General features: G+C 46.0%; 1 protein-coding gene across 24 annotated transcripts in view; it reads left to right on the top strand.

Annotated features, from left to right (window-relative positions):
- ANKRD11 (ankyrin repeat domain containing 11) overlaps window positions 1–24,934 on the top strand; it is a 213,727-nt gene that overhangs the window by 63,688 nt on the left and 125,105 nt on the right. For 19 of the 24 annotated variants that reach the window (XM_070614000.1, XM_070614020.1, XM_070614010.1 and 16 more), the window contains exon 2: window positions 16,996–17,079. The exons of 3 other annotated variants lie outside the window; for them this stretch is intronic. The gene's annotated coding sequence lies outside the window, so the exon portion shown is untranslated. Of the gene's footprint in view, window positions 1–16,995; window positions 17,080–18,116; window positions 18,308–24,934 lie in introns of those variants that run through there. 2 more of the 24 variants (XM_070614017.1, XM_070614006.1) reach the window with 2 other exon arrangements.

Genomic DNA, 24,934 nt, shown 5'->3' with positions numbered 1-24,934 from the left:
GACCAAAAACAATGGGACTTACTTGAACCTTCAATGCTGAGTAGGAAAGATAAGAATTTTATTTGTGTGTGTACTTGGTTTTGAACAGCGTATGTTATACATTAAGATAATATTCTGTTGTGATATTTATGTCTGAGATGAATGGAAAAATGCAGTCACATTTGATGTCTGGAGATTGAATCTGTTTATTTAGAAGGGACTATGCCAGGTTCTCTAGGACAATGTCTTTCAAACTGGATCATGACCTGTTATGTCTTATTTAAGAAGTTTTTCCCTATCCCAAGGACATAAAGATAGCTTCCTATACCTTCCAAAAATTTTGTACTTTTTTTTTTTTTTTAAAGATTTTATTATTTCCTTTTTCTCCCCAAAGCCCCCCGGTACATAGTTGTATATTCTTCGTTGTGGGTTCTTCTAGTTGTGGTATGTGGGACGCTGCCTCAGCGTGGTCTGACGAGCAGTGCCCTGTCCGCGCCCAGGATTCGAACCAACGAAACACTGGGCCGCCTGCAGCGGAGCGCGCGAACTTAACCACTGGGCCACGGGGCCAGCCCCTAAAAATTTTGTACGTTTGCCATTTATATTTAAGCCTTTAATCTATCCCAAATTTGATTTTTGTGTGCGGTGAGAGATAAGGAGACGACTGTTGATAGTTTTCCTTGTGGATACTGGTTGTCCCAGCCTCATCCCTTGAGTAGATTGTTCTTTGCCTGCGGACTTGCCGTGCATCCTGTCATTAATCAGGTTTCCTCGTGCCTGAGTCGCGTCTGAGCTCCTGTGTCCTGTTGGTCAGCTTCTCTACCCTTGTGACACTATCACCTGTCTTCATTTTATGTTCTGATTGTTGCTGGGGTCTAGAAATGCAGTTGACTCATGTATATTCATTTTATATTTTGTATCCAGCATCTTCTCTTTCTATAGATGAGAGAACTAAGAATGATACAGGTTGTTAGAATGTCCCCAAGGTCACTGCTGATACAGTGGCATGGTCAGAATTTTAACCATAGCCATCAGACTGCAGAGTCCCTGGTCTTAGCTTGCATACACTGCCCCATTGGCTTCAAGAAAATTAGACTGGCTACAGCCTGAAGATGTATGGCAGAGGTGAATTGCAGGAAGATATACAAGCTGGGAGTCACAGTGGCACTAGGAGCAGTAGAGGGCTACAGAAGTGAAGCAGACATCCTGGAGGTGTGGAGGTGTAGCCAGGACTGCACAGCCCTGAGAACAGAAAGGGGGAGTTGGAGCCCTCAAAAGTGCACTGAGTTTGGAAAGCCACATGGACACACCCCAGTGGAGGTGTGTAGCAGGAGGGGGATCTTGCCAGAGATGCCACACTCGACATAGAAGATTGGGGGTTATTTGCTCAGATTGAGGAGAGAGTGGGCAACGAAGTGAGAGATTAGGAGGGAGAGGAGAGTAAGAAGGAGGAAGAGATGCAAGAGGAGAGAGGATGAGGAGGAAGGTGGGAAGAGAGGGCAGGTGGGCCTGCTTTGCCCTGCTCGTTGTGGGAACATCAGAGGGAAGGAATCAGGCATTAAGGCAAACAGGGTTCCATTTTTGGTGTATAATGGAAAGAGGTTTTTTGTGGCCTTTTGCTTTTATTCTCTGTCAAAGGATACATAAATATCATCTTGGACTCCTGGACTGAGAGTCATGTCCTGTCCCCGACAAGGGACACTGCTTTCTTGGGGACAACACAGTTTGTCTTGGTTTTTAATTATGGGCTTTCCGTAAGGAATCTAACTTAGCTTAATTTCACTGTTTTGAAAATATACTTCCAAGTTAAGTTAGATTTGGGTTGGATGTTATTTTTGTTTACATGCTGCTTTCTTGTGTCACCTTTTAGGAGATTGGGGACAAGTTGTGCTGAATTTATCAACTGTGACCATCTTTGGTTTAAATGAAACTACTTTCAACTTCCTTGCTTTCCACCTCTCCATCTTGTTTAAGATACAGTTAATAAACATAGATTAAATTCAGAATTTTATTCAATTAGAGTAAGCAAGTCAGTCAGTTCATCTAAGAGCAAAACATGACTTCTTTTTTTAAAGAAGTACCATTATTGGGGCTGGCCCCATGGGCGAGTGGTTAGGTTCACACGCTCTGCTTTGGTGGCCTGGGGTTTTGCCGGTTCAAATCCTGGGTGCGGACATGGCACTGCTCATCGGGCCATGCTGAGGCACCGTCCCACATGCCACAACTGGAAGGACCCACAACTGAAAACACACAACTATGTACCGGGGAGCTTTGGGGAGAAAAAGGAAAAATAAAATCTTTAAAAAAAGAAAAAAAGAAGTACCATTATTTAACCCATATTTCAAGATGTCTCAACTGACACTTGGCTGGGTTTCTCTCATAATTACTTAATTATATAATTTAATCGAAACAAATATGTGGTCAGTTTTTTTTTGGTTTGCAAGCATCTCGCGCTTAGCTGTCAGTGTTGAAGGTATTTGTTTGGATTTTGAAGAAAGTCGGCTTACAAAAATACTCTGATGGTGAATCCAGGGAGGAGAGCTTTGGTTGCCCTGATTCTTCTTATTTGGATCCTAGTCGTTGTCCCCCTGCAGCTGCTCCAGTCTCACTGTTGTGGAATGGCCATCCCGCTCTGTTCTCTCTCCACTCCCAAGGCATACATTGTTGGAGGTTCCTGTAAGATACTTGCTACTAGAAAACAGTGTGTTTTTCTATTGAAATTTCTCTTGTTGATGAGGGTCGTCTACCAGGAAAGAAACTTGGATTTTCATGTTTTAATAGAATAAAGTTTTATTCCACTTTTCAAAACAGACATTCCACCCCTTTGCTTGGGGGAGTCTCCTGTCTGACGAGTTGGGGGATATGTGTGGATATGCACATGTCTCTCTGCTTGGTGTCAAAACCTCTTGGCTAATGAACACGTCATTTTAACAGTTGAGCACTGTTACTAGAACACAGTTGTCCTCCTGGAAATTTGAGGTGATTTAGAGATGAAGAGTGTCTCCAGCATATTGAATTAAATATAGAAATTGAAGTGAGAAAGAGGTGGTATTCTTTGAACTGACAAATTGTGTTCATTTGTGAAGGGGTGCTGACTGTGGGTTGTGGGTAGATGTTGGGCTCCCAGCAGACGGCGTATCTTGGAGGTGACTCACCACGCTGACGTGTACACTCTCACCTCCACCGTGCAGCCCCTACCACCAGGCCTTTCAGGTCAGTGTTGCTGTTCTTGTGCATTTGTACCTTCTTCAGGGTGGGGACGTCCTCCAAACACCCAGGAACTTAGCAGTAGATAAGCCATCAAACGTTAGATCACAAGAGTCTAAAAGAGGGTCTTGATTTGAGTCCTGAGGCTCCACGTGTGTGGTGTGGCTGTCTGAGTCTGATTTTGCCCCTTCACTCTCTACCCTTCAATAAAGAAGGATCTGATCTTGTCCTCAGAGCAGATTTTGGACCTGGGAGACGTCTGTTGTGAAATGTATGGGATCCTTTTGTTGAGTCGCTGGGTGAGAGTACCCTTCCTGGACTAGCAGCATGTGTTGCCACGTCAGCATGTTCATAGACAGGGCCGGGGTCCCCTCTGAGCTCAGCCTGTGGGGGGCACTAGACTCTATAGGAGGGGTGGCTTCTCCTTGCAGCCCTGCTGCTCCTGCCTCATGTGGCTGTCATGGAATCTTCTTCTTTCTGTGGCCTTTCTCAAACTAGGCCTCTGACTTATTTTAGAGGGGAAGATGTTTGAGAAACATTGCTTTCTGGTGATTGTTTCCACAGTTGAATAATTGGTGCTTTGGGTGGGAGAGTGAGACTAGATCCCTGATTACTAAATTTGCTTGGGAACCATTTAAAAAATTTTTTTACAATCCTCACCCCAGACACATGGGATCTGAAGCATCTTTAGGGGGTAGGAATATGTAGGAAACAAATCATGAGTGATTAAAGTCTTTGTAATAACAGTGGGCATATCTTCTGTGCAGCTGCATGCTTTCTTGTGTGCCTGTGTGCAGCTTGGGCCTCCTGTTAGAGCTAGTGGGTGGATCAGGCTGGGCAGCGGTAGGGGATCTTAAGTTCCTGGTGGATAGGAGGCAATGCAAGTGAGGGGGGTGGGCTGGAAATGGCTGCATTTGGAGGCCAGTGTCCTGTCTGCATCTCTACCCCCAGATACTATGGTTAAAGAAAAGAATCAATAACTGTTGCTTATCTTACACGTTTATGTAACTATTTTCCAGGTGCCCTTTGACTGTTTTCTTACGCAGTTCTTGTAGGCTGAGAGGAGAGCAGCATTCCCCTCCTGTCCTCTCTGTCTCCCTCTCCCTCACTGCTTCGTAACGGAAAGGTTTTAATTTGAGAGCTTAATCTTGCTGGAATTGGGCCTAGTGAGCAACACTTCTTTCCTAGTCAGTAATAGCATTTTGAAATCCCATTTCAGTGGTAGTAAGGTGGAGGAAAAAGAAGTTTGTAACTTTGTGTACACTTACAGGTATTCCAGTGCTGTCAGGAATTGGTAACTCGGAAAGGGGGAAAATGCACACTTTATTCATAGAAATGTACTAATTTGTAGGTGAGGCAGAATCAGAGAGTTCTGAGGAACCAGTTTGCTGTGCCAAAAATCTTGAGTTACCTGGGGACCAGGAGCTGCCCAGGCATGGCCACTCGGCTGGGGCTTGTAGTGACACGCTCTGGATGGGGAGACCTTCTTACTTTCTGTATTAATTAATTTCTAATTAATTTTGTCTATAAACTATGTTTATTTGCAGTGAATTTTCAGTTATATCAAAGAATGATTGTAGGCTGCATGGATTGAAAGGACAAATGCGCAGTGGTGAGGGGGAGAGCTTTATTGCGGCAGTGCTGCTCTAGGAAGCAGCCTTGTTTCCCTGCTTGCTCGCACAGCCGTTAGTGACGCGCTCTCGTGTTCTCCCAAGTGGAGGGTTTCCTCTACACTGTGTCTTCCATTTGCCTGTATGCCATGTGACCAGGGTGCAGTGTGGGGCTGGCTCCGAGACTGTGGATCCTTTAGGGACTCAGGAGACAGCACAACAGTTGTACTTCAGCATGAGTCGGGAGGGGCGCTTGGGAAAGGTTTCCCGAGGACGTTGGTGACATAATAGAAAAATAGAAAACAGTGTGTGTCTACTCTAGAAAATGTGAAACGTCTTGACAGCATAAGGAAGAAATTCACGACTCGAGTGTGATGTTGGAGGATGAATAGGAGCTGGCCCTGGTGGCAGGGGAAGAGGGAGCCTCCTACAAGGGAAACATGATGTTTTCAAGAAATTGGAAGAAGTCTGGAATTGCTGAGGAGGCAGCCCAGGACTGCATCATTCAAAGCCTGTGTTCCCGTGGCTTTCCAATAGGGGTCATGGCCTTAGTGGGATCCAGCCCACACCAGCAGCCAACCTAGAATATAGTAGAGACTGTATGAGTGGGGTGCCTCCTGTGGGAAGGGCAGTTTTGTCCTTGAAACCTTTTCTCCTGTGGTGTGCTTGTGTGTGTGTGTACTGCGTCATGATGTAAAACATTTCTCACTGTGAGCCTGAAGTTTGAAAAACACTAACGTATTCCTTGTTAGCCCGGTGGGTGACTCCTGTAGGCCAGAGTGAGGTGTAAGTAAGGTGATTCACATGTGCAGGTTCACTTCTCAGCGGTGGGGGCAGTGAACTGGCTGGTGTGTGGTTTCGGGGGAGATAACGCAGGTGAAGTCATACTGAGAGATTGCTGGGTTAAGATTTAGGACAGCAGCAGGAGGAGGGGAGAGAGTGAGGTTGGAAGCCAGAAGTGGCAGAAATGTCAACTGGCTTTGGATCGTAAGAGAGAAGGGGACAACAGGTTTCTGGCTTGGAGGATTGTCTAGACAGTGACACCCTAACCAGGGCAGGAGGTACAGCAGTCATAACTGACTGGGGGGCACGGTGCATGTGCTGTGGGTGTGTCTCTGACGTGGTTGCACTTTGTGAGCTCAGTGAGGAGCTCTGAGCTGGAGAAGTGGAATTGGGGTTTAACAACATGGTTGTTAAAACCACAAAGGCAGATAAGATTGCCCAGAGAGGGCTGAAGGAAGCCACATTTAAGGAGCAGGTGGAGGAGGAAGATCTGCCCAGTGAAACCAGTGGACACAGAGTTAGCAAGAGAACCTGGAGTGGTGTGTGGGGAGCTGGCAGAGGGGGCAATGGTACAAGAATGCTGCTCAGAGCCCAAGTAAGGTGGGCATCAGTTATGCTCCTGATATAGGCGGAGGAGGAACTGAGCCTGCCTTGGACTTCTTGGCGTGAATTATCTTGTCATAAGTGCCAGCATCATGTCAGTATTTGGGCTCAAGGAGGGCTTTGCCAATGATAGACTTAGAATGCTCTCCTGGAGCTGGGGGTACATGGGAGGTGGGTGGTGTGTGTGTGTGTGTGTGTGAGTGAGACTGTTCTGAAAGCAGAATACTCTAAAGCCTGAGTGTGATCCTGACTTTGAGGCAAATGATGTAACCTCTCAGAACCTGGTTTCTTAGCAGAAAAATGGGTATGATCCTGTTCCCCTGGGGTTGTTGTGAGGGTTAACTGGGATGGTGCATGGAGAAGTTGATGCAGGTCACTGTTGGGCACTGGCAAGACTGGCAGGGGCCAGGACTCTTCTGCTCTGGGACCCTTCCAGACGCTTGAATGGGTCAGAGCTTATACAAACAGTACGTAAATACATTATATACCAGGTCACACTCACTCAGGCCAGCCTTCTTTTAATGATCTGTCCTTCACCTTTGCTCCTTGAGAGTTCCGTGAACACAGTTGGATGCAGCTCCGCCTGTCAGAAAGGCTCTGTTGAGTATGCAAAGGCTTGGTTGAGAGGATGGATGGAGCTGGGGCTGACTTCCCCGGGGGGTCACGTGTTTTTCTCAGCCTGTGCACCCACTCCCGGCAGTTGTAGGGGCTCCATTTGTGATGCAAGAGAAAGAGGAGGAGTACAGTCATACTAAGTTAAGTGATTTCCAAAGAGAAATTGGAAAAGATACCTTCTAAAGAAGAAACTCCCCTTTGTCTGTCTGAAGAGAGCACTGTGGTTTATTCTGGTGACACTCCTCCTTTCCTTCCAGTGGCTAGGTGTCCAGTGGGGCTGGGGTAGAGCCTGCAGGGTAGAGCACCTGTTAATAAGTCACTCATTCAGTTATTCACCTTTGTCCTTATTGCAGGGAGCACTCGGCTGCATCTCTGAACGTCCGAACATCAGAGCTGAGCGTTGCTGCTCCAGCTCCGTTCTGTGACGTCAGAGCTGTGCACTCCTGCCTGCTGTTTCCTCACACGCCCCTTTACAGCCTAGTCATTGCAGTTCAGGGCTCAGCTGCACAAGTGACTGCTGTGGCTTCACGTTCTAAATGAAAAGAGCAGTACACATTTAGGGAAACTGATGCGTTTTAAAGGAAACAATGTTATGTTGGATATCAAAGAGTCTTAAACTTTTAGAACTAAAGGGCTTTTAGGGCTTATCAAATCTAATCCTCCTGTTTTATAGATTAATAATCTGAGGGTTTCCCCCCCAGTACTTAAAAAAAAAAAAATCACCCTTTTAGGGAAAAAAAAATGACAACATACAAGTACTTTGTCTACACTCAAAAAATATTCGGGAGAACTTTCTGGTTCCGTATGTTGCAGCACAGGTGTTTAAAGGAAAGCATTTGCGACAGTTCCATGTGGGTTTTAGGATCATTTATCCAGTTTTGGACAAGAGGCAGTTGGGATCGCAGTGAATCTGTAGGTCTCTTTAGGGGGAGTATTCCATTTTAACAACATCACACCTTCCAGGCCATGAGCACAGGGTTCTCCCCTTACTCAGGCCTTCTGTACTTTGTTTCAGCTGTGTTTTGTGGTTTTTAGTATATAAGTCTTGCACCTCTTCAGTTAAATTTATTCCTAATTATTTTATTCTTTTTGATGCTGTTATAAATGGCATTATTTTCTTAATTTCCTTTTCGGATTGTATAGAAATAACAACTGATTGTTTTGTGTATTGATCTTGTGTCCTGCAACTGTGCTGTGCCCATTTATTAGCTCTGATAGTTTTTTGTAGATTCTTTAAGGTTTTTACACTCCTTTTTTTTTCCTTTTAAAGATTGGCACCTGAGCCAACATCTATGGCCAATCTTCTTCTTCTTCTTCTTCTTTTTTTTTATCCTTATTCTTCTTCTCCTCCCTGAAGCCACCCAGTACATAGTTGTATATTCTAGTTGTGGGTCCTTCTGGTTGTGCTATGTGGAATGCCACCTCAGCATGGCTTGATGAGTGGCGCCATGTCTGCACCCAGGATCCGAACCGGGGAAGCCTCAGGCCACTGAAGTGGAGTGCGCGAACTTTACCACTTGGCCACTAGGCCAGTCCCTACATTCCTTTTTTAAGGTGGGTTTTCTAGTTGGACAACCCAGTTTAGTTCAAGCTTCAGTTGTGTCACATGGATGGAGGTGTTGGTCCCCTGTCTGTGCCCTGATGTGGTTGGTAGATTGTGTCTGTTCAGCTCTGTCCCGATAAGTCCTGTTCGTCTTATGTGGGTTTCCAGGGGAGGGAATAGAGAGTGCTTGCCCTGAGTTTAGTGGACAAGACTTTTGTAGATGAGAACAGTGTGTTCACGGAGCTGTGCTGATCCTGAGTTCCTGTGTAACAGAAGACAGGCTGCTACCTAGCTCCTGTAGTCTATCCTCCTTGGGTTATTCATTTTGTAAAAATAAAACAGATGAATGTTGGGAGAGGTTGCAAATAAACCTGCGATTGTTCTGTAGAGCTGCACACTAGTGAAGTGAAACAGCCACAGCACTGATTTCTGTCATCTTGGGTATTTCCAGTGCCCAGGACCCTGATCGTAAAATGGTGAGATGGCCAGGTAACAACACAGTCATGTTTTTTTGAGTTTTGCCCTTAGAGTGTAAGAGTGTAATGCTGATTTGGAATTCTGTGAGTTTGCTAACAGCTGGAGATAATGGTAATCTGTTTCCTGACTTAGACCCTTGGAAAAGTTGTTTGTCTTTGTTAATCAGGGTTTCAAGCTTGTATGATGTGTAAACGACTCTTCTTTGTTGGGCTTCTTATACTGGGCCGGGGGGTGGGGAGGGCAGGGGTTGTGTCAGGGAGCCTGTGAATTTAACAGTTGTGGACTTCGTGAGTGAAAGTCAGCACTGATTAATGTTTTCTGGAGTCTGAGTGACTCCTGCCAGGGACAGGACAGCCTGGTTTGCACGGTCCAGCGTTGTCCACTCCCTCTGGATGTCAGGGGCCTATTTTCACAGCTTACTCCCAGTTACTTTCTCTTGTTTGATTTCACACTTTTATCCTCCCAATTTTCAGGAATTTCTCAGTTTCTGGTCTAAAGAGCTGGCCTCTTCTGTCTTTCTTTATAGCTATGCATGTATTTATTTTAAGAAACTCATTTTCTGTCACTTCCCTGGATTTGTTAGCATGAGCGTGAGATCCGTTTGCTTTGGACTGGAGCCTCAGGCTTCTCCTGCTTCCTGGGCGACCAGCAGGGTGTTGGATTACTGTCAGCACAGTCCTCCTGCAAGGGGAGGGTGTGTTCAATGGACCCCTCTGTGCTCATTCTGCATCTGTTCACTTTACACTTTCTTCTGTTAAGGGGTATAAAGAGAATTGTCTTGAAACGTTAGTTTTCTGTTTCTTGCTTGTTTTGTCCTGCAGCGAAAGAGGAACATTTGGATTGAAGAAAGGAGTTGTGTAAGGAGCGGCCGTTCTCCTTCCAGCTTCTTTCCCACCCCACCTCATTTCTAAAGTTTGCTTAGTTGCCTTTATTTATTCCCTCGAGCCTTCTTTCTCACTCTAAATCAAATAAAGAAAACAGTAACGGGGGGCTGGCCCCGTGGCCGAGTGGTTAAGTTCGCGCGCTCCGCTGCAGGCGGCCCAGTGTTTCATCTGTTGAATCCTGTGCGCGGACATGGCACTGCTCATCAAACCACGCTGAAGCGGTGTCCCACATGCCACAACTGGAAGGACTCACAACTAAGAATATACAACTGTGTACTGGGGGGCTTTGGGGAGAAAAAGGAAAAAAATAAAATCTTTAAAAAAAAAAAAACAGTAACAAAGAGCACCCATTCTAAAACAAAAAACAAATAATTGCAACCCTCCCCCCCCAGCTTGTTTCCCTGGATGTTGGTCAAGGGCAGGATAACAGCCCCGACTGGAGATGACAGTGGCGCCCACTCCACAGCAGAGTGAGACATGGGACTGTGGGACTCTGGGCACTGTCAGGGGAGGGCATGTTTCCTGGCTTGTTGGCAGGTAGAATTCAGTCTGTCAGATCTTTCTGTGACTGCGAACTTTAAAATGCGGTGAGACAGATCCGTGGTCTTCAAACTGTCTTCCTTCAGTCCTCTAGGGTCCCGTTTGAAGGATGTTTTAAAAGCTGCAATGAGAAGAGCGCGCACGTTTGTATTTTACATTTCCAATTTTGAGAGAGAGAGTGACTGAGTGTGCGTGCTCTGCGGCCAGCCAGCCCAAATGTGAGTCCTCGCCCCACCATTAATGTGGGACCTTGGCTAAGTTTCTCACCTTCCCATGTCAGTTTTCTCCTCTGTAAAGTGGGGATAATAATGATACCTACCTTATGGAATTGTGAGGATTAAATGAATTAATATTAGGTCAAACCATATGACATTGCCAGTATTAGACCTTTTTTTTTTTGAACAAAATGAGATCATTGTAGGTTCACATACAGTTGTAAGAAATAATACAGAGAGATCCCTTTATAATTGGTCCAGTTTTTCCAAAAGTAACATTTTGCAGAACTGTAGTATAAAATCTCAACCAGGATGTTGACATTGATAGAGTCTACAAATCTTACTCTGATCACTCCAGTTGACTTGCACTGTGTGCTGTGTGCACTTTTATCACATGTTTAGGTCCCTGTATCCACCGTCACCACACAGGTCTCTCCTGTTGCTGTTTATCACCACACCCACCTCCCTTCTACCTCATCTCCTCACTCTTGTCCCTAACCCTGGCGACCACCAGTCTGTCCTCCATTTCTGAAACTGTCCTATGAGAATGTCATATAAATGGAGTCAGGTAGACGTAACCTTCTGGGACTGGCTTTGTTGGGTCCGCATGATTCCTTGCGATCCATGCGAGGGCTTGCTGTGTCAGTAGCTCCTTTTTGTTGGTGAGTGCATGTCATGGTGTACACAGACAGCAGTCTGTTTAACCATTCACCTGTTGAAGGACATCGAGGCTGATTCCAGATTTTGGCAATTATGAATAAAACTGCTATGAGCATTCTTGTGGAGACTGTGATTGGACCATTCTCGACCTACAAAGATGGTGATCTCAAATAGTTCAGTCTAGTACCAGGGAGCCACTGAGGGCTCTCCTGTGAGTGTTGGTGTTGCTGCTGGACCTAGCTTGTCTGTGTGCAGACCTTGAAACACATCTCTTGCTGTCTCTGAGCATGAGTTTGAACTTACTGAAGAAATATTTACAGACGGTCTCCGACTTACGGCTGTTCGACTTAGGATTTTTCGACTTTATGATGGTGTGAAAGCGATACGCATTCAGTAGAAACCATACTTTGAATTTTGATCTTTTCCTGCGCTATGCTCTTATGATCCTCTCTTGCGATGCTGATATGCTGCAGGCAGTGGCAGAGAGCCCTGCGATCACATGGGTAAATAACCGATACATTTACAACCGTCTGTCCTCACACAACCACTGTGTTTTCCCTTTCAGTACAGTATTCAATCAGTTACATGAGGTAGTCAACACTTTACTATAAAATGGGCTTTATGTTAGATGATTCTGCCCGACTGTAGGCTGACGTCGGTGTTCTGAGCACGTGTAAGGTAGGCTAGGCTAAGTTGTGATCTTCAGTAGGTTAGATGGATTAAATGCATTTTCGACTTAGGATGTTTTCAGCTCATGATGGGTTTATCAAGACATAAGTTGAGGAAGATGTGCACTTATCAGGAAAGCCATAGTTGGTACTGGTCTCTTCAGACCCAGCCCTGTGCCTGCCCCTCTGCTCACAGAGCCTCCCACACGGAAGGAATACGCTGCCGCTTTTCCATGGGGAGGAGGGAGGAGAAGACAGAAATGGACACAGTCCTGCAGCTCTTGGGATGTGGCCACCACACAGAACCCTGGTGCCGTTTGTGCTGGTTCTGTCACTGAGGGTACGTGGAGTGTAGTCATCCAGGGTGCCGCTTCTGGGGCACTGGAGTCAGTCAGGCTCATACAAGGAGCATGAGCCCCTTGCGTGGTGAACCTCTGCTGATGAGAGCTGTAGAAGAGGGGGATTGAGAAAGCGGTTCTGTGGCTAACAATGCTTTAAGACCTGTGGGCTGAGGCCTCTGTAGGAAGACCAGGCTGCTGCTAATTTGGATTCCTGGGCTAATTAGGGCATTTGGAAAGGTGGTGAAGGGACGGAGATCAGGAGGCCTGAGCCGTGTTCAGTACTTTAAATCCAGAGGGAAAATTATTAATCTGAAAGACTGGTGTGTGGGCCAACTAAAGATACCATGGTTTCTTTGGTGTTGATTGGAAGTACATCAAAATAGGTTTAAAAAAATTGCTCCTGGGGCCGGCCCGGTGGCACAGCGGTTAACTTCGCACGTTCTGCTTCAGTGGCCTGGGGTTTGCCCGTTCGGATCCTGGGTGCGGACATGGCACCGCTTATCAAGCCATGCTGTGGCAGGCATCCCACGTATAAAGTAGAGGAAGGTGGGCACAGATGTTAGCTCAGGGCCAGGCTTCCTCAGCAAAAAGAGGAGGATTGGTAGCAGATGTTAGCTTAGGGCTAATCTTCCTCAAAAAAAAAAAAAAATTGCTCCTCTACTGCTGATCAGAAAGTATGATTAGCAGTTATAGGTCTTTGATTAATAAAAATGGAGGTTAACTAAATATAGTTCTATAAGTGAAATCTTCCAAAACTTGGAGTTCCTTTAGAGGAGAAAAGGATGGCTCTCTGTGGTGAAAACATTAGTAATTTAGGACAGCCCCCCCCCCCCCCCAAAATAATAGAGTCTATCTAGGGTCCTTACATGATTATGAGTCTTGCTGAGGTCAGTGTGCATGCCGTTGGTGGCTCTTCACGGAGAACCTGAGTGAAAACAACACTGTCTCTCGTTGTGTAGCAGAGAAAGGAAGGCCAGCTTTCCAGTGTAAATTTTCATGCAGAAATGAGATGGCTTATTATGAATATCATGAAATTTCTTGGTAATTTTTTTATGAAGTTTTTTCTCTGCCCCTAAAGTGGCCCCCAGCTCATTAAAGGAATTGGTGGGATATGAAAGAGTAGAAAGATAAATTTAAAATCTTGCATTGCCCCACCATTCAGAAATAACCACCACTAGTGTTAAAGATGACTCCTAATTTTTCTCAAAAATTTGCGTCATTTTCTTTCTTTTTTTGGGGGGGTGAGGAGGATTGGCTGTGAGCCAACGTCTGTTGCTAATCTTCCTCTTTTTGCTTGAGGAAGATTGTCACTGAGCTAACATCTGTGCCAGTCCTCCTCTATTTTGCATGTGGGACACTGCCACAGCATGGCTTGATGAGTGGTGTGTAGGTCCGTACCGGGGATCTGAACCTGTGAACCCTGGGCTGCCGAAGCGGAGCGCATGAACTTAACCACTATGCTACTGGGCCAGTCCTTGGTGCCATTTTTCTTACACAGATTGTATGTGTCAGACTTCTCAGCACTTGTCCATATTGCTAGCCCCATTGGTGGGAACTTCTCCCTCTTGGTTCTGATGGATTCTTGGTGAGGCAGTGCATCCATTGTGGCCTCGCCCACCCCCAGACATGGGTGGGCAGTTGTCTGTCTATCGAATTCCTGCCCCTCTGACTTGTCGCCTGCCAGCTGTATGAGACACTGACTTTTTCATGTCTCCATGGTCTGTGCCTGCACTCTGTGCCCTGAGCTCTTTATTTCTGGGCTGGGAACATGCTCTTTGAAACTCCTGAGCTAGAAGCTGACAGTAAAAAGTATAGTCTGGTGCATTTCTGTTTGAAACTGTAGCTTGATTCTAGTTGGGATAGTGATAGTTCTGATGTGAACGTGTATGCTGTGTGAAGCTTTTTTCATATCTTAGAATATTTCTTCTATGTGTATTCCCCAGAAATTGGATTACTCTGTTATATGGTATAAATATTTTAGAGGCTTTTAATTTGTATTGTCTTCCAGAAATAATTGAGTCAGTTACTAAAGTATTTTCCCTTAGAATGAAAAGTCCTTCAGACCAGGATTTAGAAGACCTGGGTTCTGTTTCCAACTTGGTTTTCATTCCCTGCTTGACCTCAGACAACTAAAAAAAAAATTTTTTTCCCACCTCATTTTACCAAATTTGGGCCCAGTTTCCTTATTTATAAAGTAGCAGTTGAATTAGAGCCTAATTCTCTACCAGATGCTTTTGCCCTTCAGGTGACTATGGCAGTGTCTGGAGACATTGTGGTCGTCACACCTCAGGGGGTGCTACTGGCGTCCTGTGGGTGGAGGCCAGGGCTGCTACTCCACACCCTTCAATGCTCGGGAGAACAGAGAGTGATCTGGCCCCAGTGTCAGCAGTGCTGAGTTGAAGAAACCTTGGATTGGAAGGGCCTCACATTTTCTTCACATCTGTGCTAGTCGATGTTATGATTTGCTGTCTTCCTATTACAGACATTCATTACACAATACAATTCTGTATTGTTCCATTACTGTTTTTATAGGAACATGGGAAAGCTTAATGACCTACTTGTTACTTTTCAGTAAAACCAAGTTGTAGTGATTGGAAGCTGCTTTTCCACGTTTGTGTTTGGTAGTCCCGGATGTTAATGTTGGCTTTGAAAGGGGCTGTACAAGATTATAAGGAGAGAAAAGTCTTGCTCCATCTTTGCAGGACACACACATGTGTCAGCACAGGCCAGGAAACCACTGTGAGCACAGAGCTTGGGACTCCTGTGCCTACGAGTCCTGAGAACCTGCCCTGACCGCCCCCCCCGCCCCGCTCACCTCGGGGCATGGAGAAAAGGGTGGGAGCGCTGTTTTCTTTTTCATTAGTACTGGTTTGTTTTATTCTTGAAGACCTCACAGCTCTCCTGGGAGATTATACAGTTTTATTACATTGATTTTCTTCATGGTTCTGCGGTATAATTTCTCACTTTCTTACTGGCACTCTTATTGTGTTTGTATGGCAAGGCTACGGTAGCTACTTGATTTATTTGATTTATTGTGTATAGGAGGTTTGAGAGGCTTCTAAATAAAATCAGTTTTTTACGGTGATTTTGCAAGATTGTTTATTGTGTCATTTGCTCTTTTTTTGATAGTAGACTTTGAGTTTACCCTCATATTGTTGAAATTGCTACATTTTGATGTAAAAATATTTGGTGAATGAAGTAAGTTCTTAGTTGTCTCTGTACTTTTAAATTCCTGGTTGTGAATGACAAAAATAAATTATTTCCATTAATCACAAAATGGAGGAGTGGCCAGTTGCACAGTTCAGGGACCAGGGATTAGCCCGGCTTTCACAGGGCGTGGCCTGTGCTACTTTCTCCTCTCCACAACCTGCCGGGGCAGCAGAGGAGTGCAGGGTGCGCAGCCTCTGGCACTGTGGGGGTTCTGGAAGTCTCTAGCTAGGACAGCGTGTGAGGTGTGCAGTTGTTATGGTGTAAACATGGCAGCCGGCTTCCCATGCCTGTGCTCCAGCTAAGCCTGCTTTACCCATATCCCTCGCGGAAACTTCTGGGTGCTCTTCCTGAGTAGTATCCACCTACCCCCACCACCAGGAGGAACCATTAGTTTGAATTTTGTATTTTATGGTGGTTTGCTTTTCATTGATGTTTTACTGTACACGTAGTAAATAAAATTTATTGTTTCCTGTGCTTTTGAAAGACACAGATATATTCAGTATCTTCTTCTGAGATCTTTTGTTTTCATTCGTTATTATGCTTTTTGAGATTCACTTATATTGATATGTATAGTTGTAGCTTAATAATGGGTGAAGAGATTGTTTACCCGTGGGTGGCAGCTGCACAGAGTGGCCCGGCTTCTGTCAGGAGTGAGTTGGAAGGAGGCAGCCTGTTGAATGGACTGCTCTGTTCGGTGAGCGCCGGCTCTGTGTGCTTGCCTTATCTAAGAGGCCCCTCTGTATGCAGCCACCCCCAGACACTATTTCTTCATCATATTTACAAAGTGTGCAGGCCATGGTGGGCTTGCCTTCGTCTTCCTGTTTCTCCTAAGTTGTGTTGTGAGGAACTCAAACTCATGTGGTAAGATGCTGAACTGGAGTCACTGGAACCATATTTGGTCTGAGTTATGATCCTTTGTCTTTGAGAATGGATCCCTAAGTACATTGAGGGAGAGAGTGAGTAGGACGGGCTAGATATAGGGTGGCCAGGAATGTCCTGTGAGAGAGACTGGTGCACAGACTGAAAATGGAAGAGAGAGGGTGGGTGGTGCTAAGGTGGGGCTCTCCGGGTGGAGGCCGCACAGCGGGGAGGTGGAGGTGTAGGTGGGCACAGGTGAGTGTGGGAGGCCGAGAGAGGTGGGCCATTGGGACTTTGTGAGCCAAAGGGAGAGTTTAGATTTTATTCTGAGTGTGACAGGAAGTCTGGAGAGGATGCAAAGTGCATAACTTTGACAAAAGTTTAATAATTGTGAGATTTCTGTCAAACTCCATGTACAGAGAAAAGTCTATGAATGGCTCCTCCAGGGAGGGCCCTAGTCTGGAAGCCCCGTGTCTTCAAGAAGGACAAGCCTACCCGAGTGTTCTCTCCTCAGCCTGGCCTTCCTGGCACTGCTTCCCAGGAAAGGTGATGGAGGACAGAGATTTCTTTTGGATTCAAACAAATCGTCAGCTGTGAGCCCAGCTCTGGCCTTTACTCTCCTTTTATGACCCCAGATCAGCCAAACAAATGTCATGAAGTCTTTTTGCTTGTGTGGAGTTAAGGGAAATGAAGGAAGGCAGTGGTGGGATAAATATTGGTCCGTAATGGAGAGAGACAGAAATGAGAAGCACTGAAGTAGGAATGGCCACTGACATGTGTTCGCTCTGCTCTCTGGTTTCAGGACACGGGCAGCAGTGCTCTGAGCACGGCTTTGCTGGGTTTGCCAGACAGTCCTCATCAGCACCGACTTTCAGCTATGGAATCGGTGAGTATTTGACTGCGCTGCCTCTCGTCAGTGTGTGTTCTTCTCAGTGGTTTGTAAAAAGGACTACACAGAAATACTTAAGTCTCCACGTTGGTTTTCTTGGGCTTGATAGAGTTTTGACTCAGTGTTCTGAGTTTTGTCCTGGATTGCACTCAGTGGAGGGTTTCCGAGTAGTGGTGGTGAGCTGTGTGCGGTTAATAAACAGCGTCCCTGGTGTCCTGGTGAGAGGAATTCTGCGGAACAGTTAAACAGGTTGGGAGCCTGGCCTGGGAAGGAAGTTTGTTTCTTCTCAGCTTCCTTTGTCTTATTTGCTCCCTCCCAAGTAGTCTGGAGACCACCAGGACTGTGTACTCACTAGCCGTGTTTGTTTTGTGCTCTATGCGTATTGCATTAACACTCTGCACGAGGAAGAGCTTTTCTAGTCTGAGAATTGTCACTGCTCCTCGTGGGGAAGCAGTGGATGCCTGACTCTGGTCTGGTGTCCCGGGTGTCTGGGCAGCGAGTACCTGCTGGGGAGCCTTGGTTGCTCCTTGTGGTATTCCTAGAAGTTTGAGGCCAGCGTGTATGGTGGGTGGGTAAGGAATGGGATCTTGTGCTAGGTTTCCCTAACTCCTTAACTCCTTCTGGGAGTTCCTGGCAGAGTTTTTGAGAGGAGGGGCGGCTGCTTCCTTAGAGACACTCGTCTCCCGTCTAACTGAGCATCTGTGCTCTAGGATGAGGTCTTCCCTTGGGAGATGTAGCACATTGGCAGAGGGTTTGTTTTGTCTGACATATGGATTGATAACAATTGGAAAGAAAACTCATGACTCATTTTAGTTTTTCGTACCTTGACCAGGTACTAGTGTTTCAAAAGAAATAGTCCAAAAGTGTATTATGTATTCTGTGTTGTAGTTCCTAGCAGGCACAAAAGAAACCTTTTGTGCTACTTTCTTTTTTCTTTTTTGTAAAGATTGGCAACTAACTGTTAGTTAACTACTACCAGCTAACATCTGTTGCCAATCTTTTTTTTCCTGCTTTTTCTCCCCAAATCCTCCCAGTACATAGTTGTATAGTTTTTAGTTCTCGGTCCTTCTAGTTGTGGCATGTGGGACACCGCCTCAGCGTGGCCTGACAAGCAGTGCCATGTCCGCGCCCAGGAGCTGAACCGGTGAAACCCTGGGCCACCAAAGTGGAGCGCGTGAACTTAACCACTCGGCCATGGGGCTGGCCCCCTCATGCTACTTTCTTGGTGAGTGTTCTTAAGCTAATATAACCCATCGTTTTTTTGGGGAAGATTGGCCCTGAGCTAACATCTGATGCCAGTCCTCTTTTTGCTGAGGAAGACTGGCCCTGAGTTCACACCCGTGCCCATCCTCCTCTACTTTATATGTGGGACGCCTACCACAGCATGGCTTGCCAAGCGGTGCCATGTCCCCACCTGGGATCCGAACCAGCAAACCCCGGGCTGCCAAAGCAGAACATGTGCACTTAACTGCTGGGCCACTGGGCCGGCCCCTAAGACATCCTTTATCTCAGCCATCCCTGAATCAGGCCATTTTGAGATGCACCCACATGGTCTCTTTCAATTGACTGAAGTATTTCCTTGGAAATAGGGATAAGGTTTGCTGGAAAAGAAATCTTAGATGTCTCTGACCGTAGGCCTGGGATTGTCTTCTGTTAACCTGCAGGATGGTTAGCAGTTAGGAAGTAGCCTGCCCGGCCACTTGGGGATGTGAGTGATCAGGTGGAGTTGATGGTGGGGTTTGTAGCACTCGAGAGCACTCATGGTGGTTTCCCAGGATGTGCACGTAGATTCTGTGTGATTGTCTAGGCAGTGGGGCAGCCATTGAGAAACAGAGTCCAGGAGAGGAGGATGGGGTGGAGTCAGAGGGAGAGCTAGACCCCCCATGAGGATGCTGAGCTCTGCCTGTGTTTAGACCTGTAATATTGGTCTTAATTTATAACAAGGAAAAGCAAAAAGCTGCTTAAGTTGGGTAAGTATTCTTAGTAAATATTTAATGATTTCTGAATAAAAGAAAACCAGTTATCAGCAGTTCTTTGCTGATAGATTCTTGGGTTGGCCCATTTGGTCTGGTGGATTGAGAGGAATAGATGTGTTAATATTTAGAAGGTTTCCTCATATATGAAGGATTGGCTTTTTTGACCGTACCACAGTAATAACCCAAGGTGCCTAATGCCATTTATCACTTTTTGTGAACCATAAGTATTCAGTTAATATTGATGATAGGGGCTGGCCCTGAGGCTGAGTGGTTAAATTTGTGTGCTCCGCTTTGGTGGCCTGTGTTTGCAGGTTCGGATCCTGGGTGTGGACTGACACACCACTCATCAAGCCACATTGTGGTGGCGTCCCACATGGAAGAACTAGAAGGATCTACAACTAGAATATACAACTAGGTACTGGGTCTTTGGGGAGGGGAAAAAAGAGGAATATTGGCAACAGATGTTAGCTCAGGGCCAATCTTCCTCACCAAAAAGCATACCAAAAAAATAAAGACTATAATAGTCTTTAAAAAAATCTACAGTGTTTGGATTGAATAAAGATAGAAGTTCTTATTAACGTGAGGTGTTATTGCAACTGCCCAATAGGGAGACCCTCCCTCTCGGTCAGTGGCCTGAATGTGTGAACAGGGGCCACAGGCCATAGCCGTGTGAGTGGCTGGCTGAGGTTTACCCTCCCAGACCTATCCTGACATCAAAAGTAGAATTTTAAAAATAGAGTAATTTTGTAGGCCCTTTAATAATTTTCCATTGTTATTCATATTATTATTTTTAATTCTTTTTTTTTTTTTTTAAATTGGCACCTGGGCTAACAATTGTTGCCAATCTTTTTTTTTTCTGCTTTATCTCCCCAAACCCCCCCCCGTACATAGTTGTATATCTTAGTTGCAGGTCCTTCTAGTTGTGGGATGTGGGACGCCGCCTCAACGTGGCCTGATGAGCGGTGCCATGTCTGCGCCCAGGATCCAAACCCTGGGCCACTGCAGCGGAGCGTGCGAACTTAACCACTCAGCCACGGAGCCGGCCCCTGTTTTTAATTCTTATTTTGACCGTCGAAGGTGGATTATGAGCCACTTAGATCAGATTTATGGTCACTCTTTGTGACAAAAGTGGGCTTGTTAAAACTTGTTTAGTGTTTACTGCTGTGCTTCTGTACCCATCTGGGTGTCATTTGGGGCCCAGTTTGGATGAACTCTGGACTGGTTGTGCCCTGCGATATGCCAGGTGTGGCTGTGGTTACAGGGGTCTGTGACAGCCTGTGTGTGCTGGACTCACTGGTGCTAGTTCTGTGACCCTGGGCCCATGTCTTCAATCCTGTGAGCCTCAGTTCCTCCCCTCTGAAGTGCTAAGGGTGATATCCATCTTAAAGATTTCTTTAGAGATTAAGTGACACTGTTCATGGAAATAAAGCTCCATGAAAATATAGCTTTAAAATAATTAGATATAGGGTTTTTTTTTCTTTAACCTTTCTCTAGCATAAAACTCTACTTTGTGTTCACAGCTGGTATAATTCTCACTTCGTTGACATCTTTCTTGGTAAAGCAGAAGGGCCAAACCCCCTTTTCAGAGAAGTGATGAGATTGAAATGGCTCTTGCTGGCACACCTTTCACCAGGTTTAGGGAAGGAGGGAGTGAGGCTGGGCTGCTGCTGAGCATTGTTTTCCAGCGCTGACCCCGAGGCGGCACATGCATGTTAGACTCACGCTTACTGTGAATCGGGGCTGTTAGATTATGTTTCCAAAAACAAAATGGTTTCTGAAAGTGTCATGGTATAATAATAAAGGCAGTATTGTTTGTGTGAAGGGAGGCTTAGGTTTAATAGTTTATATTTTTAATTGGACACCTCTATTTGAAACAGAAAAGTGTTGACTTTTTGAGTTGCTGAAATGTTGAGTGTATAAGGCACGCGGAAGAGTGATGTGCATAGTCTCCCAGTGTCCAGCATGCTTGCCATGGAGGTGCGCACCACTGACACTCGGCCCTGCCTCACCAAGGGCACAGGGGACTGGAAGTCTTGTTAGCAACAGAACTAAGTTCCCCTCTCCCTGCTGTTCACATGCTGGTAACACGGGGGGCTGCCTGAACAGCAGGGTTGAAGAGGGCAGGAAGCAGAGGAGGGGTCCTGTCCTTGGTGCCCCTGCTGACAGAATGTTTTGACATCTCATATTGAAGCCGATAAGAGCAACTCTCCCTACGCAGATGCTTTTGCACCCGCTTGTCTGGTGCTAGTGACCCTTCTTCCTCACCCTGCCAGCACTCCGAGGACTAGCTGGCCGTTAGATGCAGTATATGGTCACCACACCAGAGCTCCTGTGGCTTCTGCCTCACACTGTGGCTGCCGTGGCCCTTGGACACACAGCCGGCTGGGTTGGATTTGCAGGTCGTCAGGAACTTGTAGACCCTAATGTTGATTTCATTTGCCTTTTTAACAAAGAAGTTTTGTTAGGATTTAAAAATAGATGATAAAGCACACCTTGCTTCATTATCAAAGAAATATGCATAACTAATTACACTGATACAGTTTACCAAATTTTTCAGTATAGTAAATTTTTATTGTAATTTTGAGGTACTGGGTAATATTCTTTGGCTAGGCTCCCTTAAGCTACATATAAAGTACAGAATGTTAGATGTCGCTTAATTAGATTTCATTAAATGCGTGTTTTTTTGTTACTGTAACAAGTGGCCGTTGCATTAACTTTTCCCCAGAAGCTCTCCCTCTTCTCACCACAGGTCTGGTTGATCAGTAGAACTTCGGTCCTCTGGAATTGCTGGGAGAGCCCTGTGTCTGGGGAGAAGGTTTGGGAAGCAGGCACGTCAGAACAGGGAGGGGAAGATGACCCCTGCCCCGGCAGTGGCTGCGCAGGTGCTCTGAGTTCTGGCTGTTGGACTCTGTTCTTTCCCTCTGGAGCTTTCTAGCTGGAACAGGACTCTGGGCTGTTCTGAACAGGACCTTAGCCGCACTGCTCAGCTGCACTGGGAAGGAGGGCATGCCATCTGCTTGGCCTGGAGAAGGGTTCGTAGGCTGTTTGTAATACCTCATTTTGTTAGCTGTAATATTGCTATTGTTTTCCTCCCATTACTAACTATAGGGATTCCCATGGAGCCAATGTTATTTTTTAATACCGTCAAATCTTAAGGCTGGCTAAAGAGATTTCCTCCATGTTTTATATTTGAGGGTGAAGAGATTTGCTTGTATCTGGCTTGGAGTAGATGCTCCTTAAGTTCTGTTAAAACTGAGCTGAACTTTACTGCTGGAACAACACAAAGTACCATCTTCCCTTCCTACTGTGCCTTACCGAATGTAACGCAGGGTGAGGGCTCTGCACAGCTCAAAACTGTTTGCTACAGCAAGTTGCTTTTGCAGCCCACCCATCTCGTTGGGAGGAAGAAGAAGGCTAGAGGAAGGAAATGGAGAGCTGTGTGCCGGTGCGGCTGTGTCTGGGGACTGGCTGGACAGAGTTGGGGAGGCACATTCATGATGGGCCTATGAGAATTCTAGTCTCTTCTCCACTCTAGAATAGGTATCATGATTGCTGTTTGTATTGCCTATTGGGAGAAGGGATTTGGGATATTCTTAGTGTCAAAAAACAGTGGTGGTGGGGTTCCAAGTGTGCACTCTTCTGAATGCGAGAGTGCAGTGTTTGCTCCAGCTGAGTAAGTCTGTACCATCTCTTACTTGCCACTGAGGTCCCCCCAGCTGTATGAGGGATACAAAACATGGAGCTGAGTGCTGCCAGGGGCGCAAGTTTGAAAGGGAAGCAGAGCAGAACAGTAGCCCAGTCCCTGGGCCCATGATTGTTCCAGCAAGAGCCAGAGGCTGGGAGCTGCAGAGTCTGTGTGGTGTGGCCCCGGACTTGTGCACAGCGGTGGCTGCAGCACCAGATGGAGTCCTGAGCCTGGGGCCAGGCAACTACCCCTCTTCCTCTGCATTTCACTCTAAGGAAACAAGTGTGGAGGCTAGGCAGCCGGGACATGTTGACTTTGGCAGTGGGAGCTGCCAGGTCTTTGCTCACAGTGTGACCCAGTATGTAAACCTCTACTTAGAAACACACATGCACGTGCACACACACACATTTTCTTCTCACTACTGACCACTCTGTGTTTTCTTTCATACCCCTGTCCCCCCTCCCCGCTTCTGTTGAAGCTCAGAGTCCCTGCCTGGGGCCTGGTTTGAAGCTCCTATGGGCTCAGAGGGCACTCTGCCTGGGCAGGGATAGGAAAAGAGGTAAAGATGTAAGAGAAATGAGAAAGAGTTCTTTGGAAATCAAGTGACACTTTTCTTTTAAAGCTTTGGACTTTGTTGACCGTTTGTTAATGGATGTCTTGTTTATTGGAAAAAATAAATCCTGAGGCCGTGTCCACATATGACAGTGTTAGCATATGAAGGTGGGAGCCACTGTTTGCATCCTGGGTGTTTTCGGAGGACAGAAGGGCAGAACCAGAATGAAGAGTTGAGGGCAGTGCTTTCCCTTGGTGCCTGGTCTCTGGGAGCAGATGCTCGGCTGGTGGTGGCCCTTGCTGGACAGGGCGTCTTGTGTGTGGTGTGTAGGCCTAGATCATGTGCTCCCACCACCACCTTCTGTGAGTCTTCTCCTCTCTCCATTTTGTCTATCTCCTGGATGTGGTCAGCCTTTGTTTAAAATTTATTCTTGTTTGTTTTATTTATTTGTTTATTTATTTTTTATTTTTCCTTTTTTCCCCAAAGCCCCCTGGTACATAGTTGTGTTTATTTTAATTGTGAGTCCTTCTATTTGTGGCATGTGGGATGCCGCCTCAGCATGGCCCGATGAGCAGCGCCACGTCTGTGCCCAGGACTCGAACTGGCGAAACCCTGGGCCACCAAAGCGGAGCACGCGGCCATGGGGCTGTCCCCTCTTGTTTATTTTTTGTTAGTGGGAACCAGAGTTCTAAACATTGCATCCCAGTGCCTGACCAGATGCTGCCTTTAGAGACAGATGGCTTCACGAAAATGTCACGTGATGCCCAGATGACAGTATCCACCTGAGTGGGTTCTACCATGTGCCTGTTTTTATGTTAAATTCTGCTGTGTGACACAATAACAAACAATGTTATAAAGTTAGGTTGAAATTGAGACTTGAGCTAAAAGGCCAATTTAGATGTGACCGGATTTTATTAAAGGAACTACAGAATCCTAAGGTATTTTGGCATGGTAATACCATATTTTAAGCCTCAGTGTTATAATTAAAACTTCTATTAGCATAAAAATCAATTTTCCTTTTCTTTTGAAAAGTTTACTGTGTAGCTCACCTCTCCCCCATGCCTTCCATCCCTATGTGTTTTTGTACTGCCTGTGGGCAGAGTAGTGACTTATGGAGGGTCTATAGGAACACTGGCTGCAGCAGATGGAGAAAAAGTGGAGACAGAGTGGGACCCCACTCCCGGGTTTATAGGTAGGTCTGTAACAGAGTTGTTTATTTGTGAATTGGGTGCTGGAGCTGTGGAATTGGGGCTTTAGTGTAGCCTGGTGACGGGTCTAACACTAGGATCTCAGAGACAGTCTTTGGGCCTGAGTCCCATGGAGATAGACAGGTGAGGGGCAGACAAAGGTTGCAACCGCGACTGGGATGATACAGCTGGAGAAACCCTGTTTTGAGTGTTTTTTTTTTTTTTTTTTTTTTTGCTGAGGAAGATTAGCCCTCAGCTAACATCTGTTGCCAATTTTTCTCTTTTTGCCTGAGGAAGATTGTCACTGAGCTAACATCTATGCTAGTCTTCCTCTATTTTGTATATGGGACTCTGCCACCGATTGGCTTGGTGAGTAGTGTGTAGGTCTGTGCCTGGGATCTGAGCTTGTGAACCCCAGGCCGCCAAAGTAAAGTGCTCAAACTTAACTGCT

This window comes from Equus przewalskii, chromosome 3, assembly GCF_037783145.1.
Source record: "Equus przewalskii isolate Varuska chromosome 3, EquPr2, whole genome shotgun sequence".
In the NCBI taxonomy this organism is placed as follows: domain Eukaryota; kingdom Metazoa; phylum Chordata; class Mammalia; order Perissodactyla; family Equidae; genus Equus; species Equus przewalskii.
This window is presented reverse-complemented; position numbering and strand designations above follow the sequence as displayed.